Source organism: Corapipo altera, unplaced genomic scaffold (genome assembly GCF_003945725.1).
Source record: "Corapipo altera isolate COAL_440 unplaced genomic scaffold, ASM394572v1 60, whole genome shotgun sequence".
Lineage (NCBI taxonomy): Eukaryota > Metazoa > Chordata > Aves > Passeriformes > Pipridae > Corapipo > Corapipo altera.
The window spans coordinates 6619384-6629962 of NW_020884912.1; positions in this window are offsets into that span (position 1 = coordinate 6619384).

Sequence of the window (10579 nt, forward strand, 5' to 3'; positions counted from 1 at the left end):
TTAAGTTACACTTTTGCCGTGATTTCTGTGGAAAATTTGGATTCTGGTGATCAGAATTACCCCAATCTCTAGAGAAGGCTCGTAAGTGAGATGGGCAGATGGGAAGAAAGCTTGGCCTGTGTTTCTATTGGGTAACATTCAAGAAATTAGAATATTTCTTAAGAGGTGATCTATATCACTGTGTGGGGTACTGGTCTTTGATGCTGAGTCTGTTACAGGAGTTGAATATGCCAAGAAATGCTGGGAAAAGGTCTGAAGATGGTCATATGATATCCACGATTGGCTTTAGTGTGCAGAAGTCAAAAAGGGGGAAGATACATTAATGGATAATGGAATTAGAGCAAGAAAAAAGAAACAGAAATCATAGTGATCTTAATTGGATCGTGAGGACATTTAATGAAAGGTTTGTGTCTAACCTGATGAGGCAATTGGTTGTGGTCAGTTAGAAACAAGGAAAAGGTTTGTACTTAAATATAGCAGGCTTGTACTTCAGTACCAGGTCATTAAGGAAAGGGAATCTAAACTACCCAAGAAGGCAAATGGTGTAGAGAACAATAGATGAGTAGCAGAATAATAGTCTTGCTGGAAATGTGATAGTTACTTGCTGTGTTCAGAAAGAACAGAAAGGGAAGGTATAGACTGTCCATGAGTGTAACAGTGCAAAAGATCGTTAAAAAAAACCCAAATGGAACCTACCTTCCCCCACCAAAACACAAGAAGAAAGGACATACTGAATAAAAGAGTATCTGTTGTGGTTTTAACAGCTAATAATGAGATCATAGAAGAGTTGAAGTTACCTGGGGAGTAACTTCAGATCAAGTGATCAGAAATCCATTTAATTAAAATGAAGGGAGGATTAAAATATGTCCTTAATTAAAATTTGTCTTTGAAAGATAGCAAATGTGAGTTTGCCAACTTGCTAGCAATGCAAGTTGGCTGTACTGAGAGCTCAGGGACCCAAATAATGCAGCCATTAGGAGTTTTTGCAAGTACTCCAGCTGTCTGGATTTTGTGTCCCAAGGAAGGAGAAAAAGTGGTCAGGAAAGAGTAAAGTTAGAGTTGCTAGATTTCAGGCTCAATGGAAGCTAACAAGTAATGTTTAGACATGTAGAAAAAGAACATTCAACTATTCAACTTTCAAACAGCAAGAGGTCTACGATGTAATGCTGCTGCTTGTGCAGAGATTAAGCAGAATTTAGATGTGGTCTCTGTGTGAAAAAAACCCCACCACACATCCCCCTGAAAAAACCTGGGTGGTGACCATCAGGAGAAAAAAATCTGAATGTGAGGAAGCAAAGCTTGAACATGGCAGTGCTCTTGAATTGCATAGAAATAGGTAAACTTTAAATTCAGACACCGAAGGGTTGACTGCAAATATTTTTAACAGATCCTTCAACATCCACTGTTGACCACTGGGCTCTATGCTTTGTGCTTAATTGTGTCAACTGTCTGGAACAGGAGTAGTTTTGTGGTGTCATGCTTCTTGGTGTTGTGGTTCTTGAGTATCATTAAGTCAATTCAGGAAGGTTTGAAGTATGTAAACTTTAGGAAAAGGTTGAAGAAGAGGGTGTGAAAAGAACTTTAAATATGATTACATCTTAGGAAACTGCTTGAAGGGTATACTTGGAGGTTTTCTGACTGAACAGAGATGGGAACATGAGTTCAGCAGTTGTGCCTTTTCTACCCTGGCAGAAGGCAGTGGCATTTTTGGGATACTCAAGGGGAGAATGTTGTCAGACTGGTTATAATAAAGTACAGAAGGAGAGCTTTAAGCTGCTGAGACTGTAAGAAAGTGACTGAAAGGGTAGGGCTGAACTTGATACTCAGAAGGAGAGAAGGAAATATTAGAAGTGATTTTAAATTTGCTGTTGTAAGCATTGAAATCCCAAAGTTGGCATCAGTTGTAGGGAGAGAAGGAAGTATTGTAGGGAAGGCATTTTGTGTTAGGGCCAGTTAATTTATGTTTGTGACAAAATGTGAAGTTTTAAAATTTGGGAGGTAAAATGACTCATGTTTAAGTGCAAAGGAGATGACTTAAAAGGGGAAAAGATGTGTCTGACAACAAGGTTTCATAAGCTGCTTGATCTGATCTAAGGTTCCTGGCCTATGCCCCTCTCCTGTCTTTTACCACACATTCCTTCCAGGTCACCTTAGACTGCTTTGGCACTCTTGGAATGGAATCTGAACCATCAGTGCAGAGGTGACAGCTGAAGAGATCACCTAATTGTGTTAAACTGGGAAGAAAACTGTGCCAGTGGCAGAGCTTTCAGAAGTGCCCATCAATGTGATGGGCTGCCCAGAACAGCAAAGTATCATTGACAGGAAAGTTAGCAACTGATTTGATACCTCAATGAGGACGAGATGTCAGAGCAAGGATGATGTTCAGCAATATCAAAAGAATCAGAAGGGCTAAATAGAAGGGAGATTCTTGAGACTTACCCGGGAAGAGATCATGAATTACCGTGGTGAAAACACTTCCATTCAAAGCGAAACAGGGAAAACTGGACTGGACATGATTCAGTACAGAGCTGGAAGAGATGAAGCAAGTACATTGACTTTAGCCTATGCTTACAACAAGTTTATAGGAAAGGAAAAGGAGGAAAGGAGCAATTGCTGAAATAGGTAGGGATGATGTCTTGTGGATAGCAAAAAGGGGGGACAGAGTGAGAGAGCAGTAAGTGGGAGCTAAGCTTCGCTGAAATGGAAATATGCAGTTGAATACCAGTAGAAGTAGTTAAAGAATTTCAGAGGAAGGTAAATAGTCTATAGGCTCTGTATAATGATGTTTTAGTAAACTGTATTTTTGGTAGGAATTGTCAAAAACCAGTGAGAGAATTCAGTTGGAAATATGAGCAGCTTCATGCTTAATGAAGAAGAAATTGGCTAAATGAACTTTTTTTCCCAGTAGCTGATTTGAAGCAGCAGTGTGCTGCTGTCTTCCCTTTCCTCTTTCCAACCACAGGGCCACAGCAGACAGCAGGGCATGGTGCCGACATGTGCCCTGCTATGGAGTTTGCTTGGCTCTGGAAGGAGAGCAATGCATCCAGACTTCAGGGGCTGCACAACCTAATTGTCTGGCTCTGATCCAGCTGGTGATTGACCCAATAAACTCTAATGAATCTGGATTCCTGCAGTCTGATTTGCTTCCTCTCCCCTATGTGCCTTTCTCAGCCCATGAAGAGCTGAAACCTGAGTGCTGGCTTTGACAAAAGGAGTGAGAGAGGGGGAAGCAGAGGAAGAAAAGGCAGATAACAGCCGAATGTAATCAGTGTTTTATTACCATCCTCAGGAAGTGGGAATGGCTTTAAAAAAAAAAAAGTAGTAGGTTGGAGCAAGGAAAGTTAGTTACGGTGAGGTTATTTGACAGGAAATTACAAAATACAAACAGACAGAAGAAACACATTTTAAAACAGGGTAGGAAATCTCAAGTTACTACACTCTGTATGTTCAAAAACCTCAAAGCAAAGGCTGAAAATAGCAGTTTAAACAAAAGCTATCTTATCTGATAAAGGCATTTCAAGCACAAAAGGAAATTTATATATTGGGTTGACGGTCTTAAAATAAACTGATTTTCTTGATAACACCATAGATTTAATTGTGGGAATTGGGTTCATTTGTATGACCAGCAGACACAGTAAATTCCCATGTAAATTCATTCTCTTTCTTTCTTTGTACATTTCTTGTCTCTCAAGCAGTGTTTATCAGTGTTTTCCAGAAATTGTAAAGGTAGATTTATGCATGTAGGACGAGACTGATAAATATGTGCATAATTTAAAGAATTTCTTGCAGACCAGATATGATTCATTTCCTGTGCTACTGGATGGAAGCATATTAATGGTACTTCAGCAAGTAGCATTCAGATTCAGAAAGATTTTAGCAGAAATACATTGTTTTGGGATGAGGGTAGAATTTCCAGTACTAGTGATCAGAATTATTCTTTTATTTATTTCATTGTTAGTAGATTTCTGATAAACTTTTGTATACTTGGTGTGTCTTCACTTTCTGTGTAGAAAGGAAACCATTCTGTTAGTGCATCACCTTAAATCTGCTGAGATTTTGAACAAACATTACATCTGTATAGATATGTGTCCTTCTAGTGAGATAGGATATGTGTTATAGGGTTGAAGCAAATTGATCTGCCGTGAGGAAGGGAGCAAGGAGGAGGAGGGGAGGAAATAACTCAGTTGTGCAAATGATAGATTATCAGAATTCAGATCAAAGAATACTGTGAGACAAAATATCTCTCTTGCTTTTGACTGAAGCTGTAAGAAGAAGCATTAAGAGGTTTATAGATACACCTGTTTGACTGGTGTGACTTGGAACTTCGTGTTCCCCCCAGCTTCTTGGTCCTCAGGCTGCCTATCTGTCAGTGTATTACAGTGCATCAGGTATATCTGCAACTCGGTGCCTCGCCATACCTGCTCAGTCCTGGGAGACGTGTAAGTTTGGGGTTTTTTTTCCAATTAATTTGTCTGCTGTGCCTGTAACTCTGTATTGCAGACACTGTTGAGCTTTCATAATCAATGAACACAGCAAAATAAAGTCTGGTAGGAGGGCACTTGCTTACTGAGTTATGTTGGAAGGTAGTGGTAGATAATACTTCTCCTTGGTTGAGGTGTACCATGGTTCCTTATGGCTAAGTTAGGTAAGTGGATGTTTTCATCTGCACTCAAATCTTTCCTTTTTATAGGTGATCCAGATACGCATGGGGATCTCTTAGGGACCAGAGTGCTCAGAATTATCCAACCTCATGAAGTTCAGAGAGTATCACTGAAGTAGAGCACAAAGATGAGTTTACATCAGCTTGTGGTGAGGAACACAAGACTACAAGGCCGAGTAGTGTCCTATTACTGGAAAGTCTTGCTAGGGGTCCTGTAAAACTCTCAAGATCTGATGGGACCATAAAGGTTTTTGCTCTGCTTAACAAAGAAATATCAGTTGTCAACTGGCCATGGGGATTGGCTTGCAGTATAAATATTCTGAACTTGTGATTGTCGGGGTTTGCACTCAAAATAAATAGAAGTGACACCTGTGCAGGAAAGAAGTTAATCTTTTTTTCTATTGATTTATGTCTTATTTAAATGACCTCTTACTTTAACAGGATTTCATAAATCAACTGGGGGAAAGTTGTAGGAGGAAAGTAGCTTCCTCCTTTAAAAGGGGTAAGTGTTGATGTCCTTATGAATCACTACTCTAAAACAGTGAATATTGGAAAAAATAGAGAGAGAGAGAGGAAGAAGAAAGAAAATGAAAGGGAATCAAATAAGAAACAGAACTAAAATACCTTTCCTAAATCCATGTATTGAGTCTATGAATAAACAGGGAATAGAATAATTCTTGATTGACTCATTTTTTATTCTTAGGTTTTAGGGTATTTATTTTTTTTTAAATAAAAATTTTCTGAAACCCTCTACATTTACTCCCTGATACAATTCTGAAATGTAGATGTTGTCCTATTGTAAAAGGAGATCAATAAAATGTAGTGTCCTATAGTTAGCTGTCCAGAATGCTGCTCAAGTATTGGGAATTTCTGGTTTTCCCACTACTTTTTTCAGCAATGACTAACAGCAACTGACATAGCTGATAGAAGATTTTCTTAGGGTTAAAGGTCATACTTCAAAATTAACATCTCTGAAGAATCCTAAGATCATTTAAACAAAAAATGTTGGCTGTTACTATGAAGTATCTTTTATAATCATCTTTGCTTTTTGTTTTTGAGACATGTATTAATAAAATTTAAGGAGATGCAAGGTGATCCTGATGATACATAATTTTCTTTCTGTCTTACTGCTATTATATAGCTATTTTATAGCTATTATTTTACATATGTTGGAAATGGAAAATCAAGTTCTGGAAAATTATTGCCTTATAACAGTCCTTATCACAGGGTAATACTGTGACTAGGTAGCAAGCATGTCCTCTGCTGAATATGCATTAATGTTAACTTCTTAGATAAGATAAAAAATATCTGGCAAGATTAGGATACAACCATTTCAAAACTTTAACAGAGTTCTGGTGTTTTCTCCTTCATAATGATGGTAAAATAGACGGAATCAATTTCTGAAAAAAGAAAACACTATTTTACATTAAACTGCAAAATGGGGAGACTACTTGGGAAAACTGTTTGCTGGTTTTGAAAGTTTTGTACATGAAGCTCATTGTGACTACTGGATGTAAATAAAAGCTAGGTCAAAACCCACAGATTTAGTCTTCACAGAATCATGGAATATGCTGAGTTGGAAGGGACACACAAGGATCGTCAAGTCCAGCCCTTAGCCCTGCACAGGACCATCCCCAAGAGTCACACCATGTACCTGAGAGTATCACCCAAATGCTTCTTGAACTCTGTCAGGCTTGGTGCTGGGACCACTTTCCTGAGGAGCCTCTTCCAGTGCCCAACCACCCTCTGGGTGAAGAAGCTTTTTCTAATATCCAACCTAAACCTCCCCTGACACAACTTCAGGCCATTCCCTTGGGTCCTGTCAGTGGTCACCACAGAGAAGAGATCAGTGCCTGTTCCTCCTCTTCCCCTCATGAGGAAGTTGTAACTGCAATGACTTGTCACTTGGCTTTGGTTATATGTATTACTTAAACAAGTCTGTGACATCAGACATCTTTTTCTGGTGACGGAACTGAGACTGTGTGTAGGTGACGGACTTGAGACAAGAGTAAACAGATGAGAACGGGGGTAAGGACCCAGCTTCCTCGACAATGTTGTTCACGCCTAATCCACAGAGAAATGTTCCAAGAACAGTGTTTCTGCAAGGCTGAAAGACCTACTAGTTGGATTTCGGGACTTTTAGGTCTTTCAGTATTCCAAAATATGTCTCATTTATTTAACACATGTCCCTGCATCTTCGAAACTCCACTCTGGGTAAAGTTTGAACTAATTAACCAGTAACAGTTATGAACCACATTCATATCCAAACCATATGTTATCCTTGTAGTTTATCTGTACTTGTTTCCTTTGAAAACGTATATTTTGCATGTATATGGTTTTGGTTTTGCAACTTTTTTATGGTTTCCAAATATAGACAATAGTGCAGTTTGTTTCAAGGTGTTTTGAATAGAATACCTGGCATGCTTCCAGCATTTTTCTAATGAGTCACTGGCTGGCCTTTAAAAAATTTAATTTAAAGTATGAAGTGAGTATTTTGCAAAGCACTTAATGCATCTTCATTCTAGGACTGTAGCCTCTAGATATTGGGTCATATTTGTGATCTTTGCTCCTAGAGGAGAACAATTCTGTGAAATCATGTTGCTCCTTCTTACAAAAAGTAAAGTTTCTTTTCAGCAATTACAGTTTTAGGGAGAGGGGAGGAAAAAAAGTTGACAATAAGACTGAATTTTAGTTTAAAGCTTCAGGAGACAGAAGATAGAGAAAATGCATAAACATATTTTTTAAAAATGTAAGATTTTCAGACTAATCTCACTCCTGTTTTGTTGGTGTGGCTTGAGTGTTCATGGCTTAGCAGTGTTACTACATTCGCAATAATGAAAAGCTTCTTCCTCCAGGGGCTTACTCAGTAGGGCCACTGCCTTGAAACTTCTGACAGGACACGGAGGTGTTTTTCTCTGTTCTGGGGCTACGACGATTCATTTTAGTTATTGTGTATAAGGCAGACAAAAGTCTCATTTTTATTCCCTTCACCCCTTCACAGGAAAGCTCTGCAGTTTGGCTGGAGGGAAAAAGTCTACAAAAGAAGGTATCAAATTTTGCAGCCATTCCTGTAGTAGTTTGGTGTTGCTCCTTGAACCCAGCCTGAGGGAACCATTAGAGCGATATTTTAGCAGCTGAAGAGGGGAAGGGGAAGAGTAAAGTTTCCACTGCACTCAATCTCCAATAGCCATGGGACTTGTGCTCCATGTTAAAACACAGTTCCAAAATTGCTATATTCAAACTTAGTAACACTTAAGATATATATATTTGCATAACATTATGTAAGAAATTTCCAAGTAGTTTACTAAAAACCATGAGATATTAATTATAATATTTTAACTGCCTATAACATTTTTAATTTATAGTCCAATACATAAATTACCTTCTCATAATGTTGTTAATTTTTTCAAATATAGATTTTTAAATTAAGTAGATTAAAAAAAATAATCCTTTTTATTCCTCTATCCTCCACCTACCCCAATAATCAAAAGCTGATTTGTGTTATACGATGATGTAACATAAACCATAGCCGAAACAACATAGATAAAACTTATGTTGAAGGGAAAATATATATAAAAAAGGTTTAAATGGAATGAATGCTATTGTCAGACTATAGAAGACTACATTAGAAAATGATTTTTAAATACTGAAACAGTGGAACAATTATGAATTATCCCAGCATAGCAGATGTTTGAACTCTTTTAAGCAATTCTTTTGTGTACAAGTGTTTTGATGATCATAAAGTAACAGAAAATTTAGATTTCAGCACAAATGGAAACAGTTTTTACATGACTTAGAGCTATCAAATGCCTATGCTGCAGATTTTTTGTCTAAATGTGCTATATTAATTGGTGTTTCATACCCAGCTACAGTGGAAGTCATATTTGCTAACATGCTTTTTGTCCGTGCCCTTGTTCATTCCAGTTAAAACTACCTACTGGTGACTCTTGTGTTACCAGCTTACACTCTCGAGTCTAGAATTGCTTCACCTTTCTCTTCTCTCTCTAGCCTAAGCACAGGCTTAGGGAGGAGTGTAGTCTTTGGGATCTCATTCTTCTCATAAAACACTCAACTCACTTTTGCTGCTTTAGCTTCCACATTGTTCTTCTGGGTGGGAGATGCTCAGACCTGATTATTTTCCTGGGCTTGTTCACTGGTAACATTTCTCAAACATTCAGACATAAAAGGCAAATAGTGTTTGAAATATCGCCACAGTCTCCTAACAACCCTAAAGTTTATAGCGGGGTCAGACTTGTATGTTATATTAAAGTTGGGCTGAGCTGAAATTTTGAGAGCAGTTTATTTCCTCAAGCAGATTTTTTTTTTTTTATCTACTTAAACCAATGTGTTTTAGTTTAGTGTAATATGAAATGAGGAAAAAAACCTGGGTAGAACATTTTATATGAAGACACAGCTACTATGACTGGTACAGTAAGAGTTGGACGTTAACTCAAGTCCTGAGCAGAAATGACCATGTGGGTGTTTTACTTCCACGTGGTCTCCTCTCCATCAGGTTTGCTGTCAGTGTTGTCTGATGGCTGGCTTGTTAGTTCAGCAGTGGTTATCATTTTAAACTCAATCTCTTTAAAATCAGCAACTGACAGAAATTGAAGCATTGGAGTCAAGCAAATGATAACACGTAAATGCCAGGAGACTGCCTTATGTGCCTCCCCACTGAATTCCTTATAACTTTTTCTTCTAGATCTGCCTTCCCACAGGAGAAAAAACCTCCCACCAGACCTTGATTCAGGCTTAAATTGTACATACATCTGGTACTGATGTCTGGTACATGACACTGATGCTGTCAGCTAAACGACAGAACCTCCAGGTGGTTTCTCCTCAGAGAGCCACAAAACCAAAGTAGCCTGTTTCTGGTATGGTAGCACCTTGGGAATCACCACTGCTGTTAGTGTTGAACCCCATTTTCCTAAATGATGAGTATGGGGACTCCTGCAAAGATAGAGGAGCATTTGGGTTTGCAGCTAATGCATGGGGATTACTGCATTCAGAAGGACTTTCCCAGACTGCCTGGAAAACCAGTAAAGAGACCTGGCATCAAGGAATGAGAAAAACTGCAAGTAAGACTATCAGACGAACCTGCTTGTCCTTGCTGTATAATTGGATTACAGCAACTAAATCAGATTTTTTAAGGCATGAAGGAAGGCATCTTCCAATAGCATGCTCACAGTCTGTAAGAGAACTTTTGCAGAACTGGGGACAGATTCTGGGTCACTTCCAAATAATCAGTGTTGGACTACAATAAGCAGACTGTTGGGTTGCAGCTGCCGAACACAACATGTGTGCTGCCCTGCATATGGTAAGGCTATATTCAGCTTTATTTCTCATGGAAATACCATGGATATTGGAATGGAAGCAGAAAACCCTTTTAATTTTTTTAGTACAGTAATTGTGAAAGGATTTTTTCCACCACAGCAGCTTTGTTTCCATGTCTGCCCCTTAGGAAAGTTTAACATCATTTGGAACTGTTTTCACTCGTAAAAAGGTAAACCCTGTGTAAGGATAGCCATTTATTGGAAGGCTGAGTAAGATGGCAGATGGTCTGCATGTACCATTTTGTTCCCCAGGTTTAGACACTGGGGAAAGGATCAAACTGTTGAAGAAGTTGTCATAATAGAAACTGTATAAATACATACTACTAGCATACAGAGGTTTTCCATTTTATCTAATGAGGTCAGATGTGTTTGAGTGAATTACATCTGACAGGGAAATATTAAAGAGGGTCCTGTTGTTCCAAGCCTTTTTTAGTCTCTGATGGCATGCTGCTGTCTTGGTGTGCTCCTGGCTTGGTGGTAAGTCTTTCTTGGGAGAAGGAATCAGCTCTACCTCTCTGCAACCTCAGTTCAAGCAATTGTAGAGAGCAATAAGGTCCCTCTGAGCCTTCTTTTCTCCAGGCTAAAC